General features: G+C 32.6%; 1 pseudogene; it reads right to left on the reverse strand.

Annotated features, from left to right (window-relative positions):
* Positions 1 to 973: 973 nt before the first annotated feature.
* LOC122097315 lies at positions 974 to 1,070 on the reverse strand (annotated as a pseudogene).
* Positions 1,071 to 1,374: the final 304 nt, after the last annotated feature.

Below are 1,374 nucleotides of genomic sequence, written 5' to 3' on the forward strand. Positions count from 1 at the left end.
GCTGCCCTTCACATACCCATTTGAGTTTCTGAGCTGACTAAGCTTCATTAGAAGCCATCCCTAATCCAATTAAGGAAGAAGAAGTCTCTTGCACTGGCCAGGCCATAGGATAATCTTTTCCAGCAATACAGGATCTCTCAGCTCCTGTGTCTAAGAGTCCTGTCATTTGTTTTCCATTGACTTTAATGGCCTTGTAAGGCCATTTATCTGTAATTTCCTGAACCCAGGCTATAGTATCTGTGGTGCCAAACCCTCCTTTTCTGTTTTGAGTCAGTGTGGGATTAGGCAAGTTTAGATATCAGAGTAAAAGTATTTGGGCAATCCTCTGTCCTTTATTAACTTGAATAGTCTCTTTTAGAGACCTTTGTCATGGCCTTTATAGTGGTAGGACTGTCTGAGTCTATTACAACTGGTAATACCTCAAAATTCTTTTTATAGTTTGAGCCACCAGCGTCCGGCAACACCAATACTTACTGTAAAAATTCATGAATTCCGTGGAATTCTTCCAAGTGAATAGCCTGCATTAGATGTCAAAATATATTCAAGAGTTTTTGTATACATGTATAATGATTTCTGCAGAGTTTTTGAAATTTTAATCAGAAATAATTTTAATTTATCCGTTTAAATGAATAGTACAGAAACTAAAATATTTCTGGTGCTTGTCTGAAAAAGAATATTTTAAAATATTCTATGTTTGTATAATGTGTTCTTTCAGATTGTATTCCATATAGAAAGTTTTAGATTCCTTTTTTTCCTCGGTCTTAATATTATTTTTCATTGGGATAAAATGACAATGTTGTCTAATTTCAACAGTTTTGTAAAGTTTATGGTATGTAAACGCCTTTCTGAGGTGAAGATTTAATACACTGATGTCAAACTAAATTTAATTATATGAATTACGTGTGTTGTTACACTTGTTATTTTGTAATCAACTTTTTAATAACTGTTTTTCATTTCTTGCATCTGAAGAATGAAAAATACGGAATACTTCACAAATTTTCATATCATCCTTGTGCAATTGCCATGTTAATCTCTGTATTGTAATTTGGGAATACGTGCTGCTGAAGCATGTAGTATCTTCTAAATTTAAGTAGTTAATGATGCAATCTTTATACAGACTTATATCCACGGTTCCCTATTTGTAATAAGGAAACTATATTGTTCCTGACAATGCTACTGATCTTATTTCCCTAAAATTCTGTGAATAGTGGAAAAAAATATATTGTTCATCTTAATGCTCACATTTGCAAATTTTTTTGTCAATGACAATTTTAAGTCTTTTTCATTTGGAATTTGATCATACTTTCGATAATTTATTGCTAGGTCCAAAGGTGATGGCTTTTTCATGTACTAATTGATCCAACTGAATTACCT

This window comes from Dipodomys spectabilis, unplaced genomic scaffold (genome assembly GCF_019054845.1).
Source record: "Dipodomys spectabilis isolate Male_0828 unplaced genomic scaffold, ASM1905484v1 ptg000421l, whole genome shotgun sequence".
In the NCBI taxonomy this organism is placed as follows: domain Eukaryota; kingdom Metazoa; phylum Chordata; class Mammalia; order Rodentia; family Heteromyidae; genus Dipodomys; species Dipodomys spectabilis.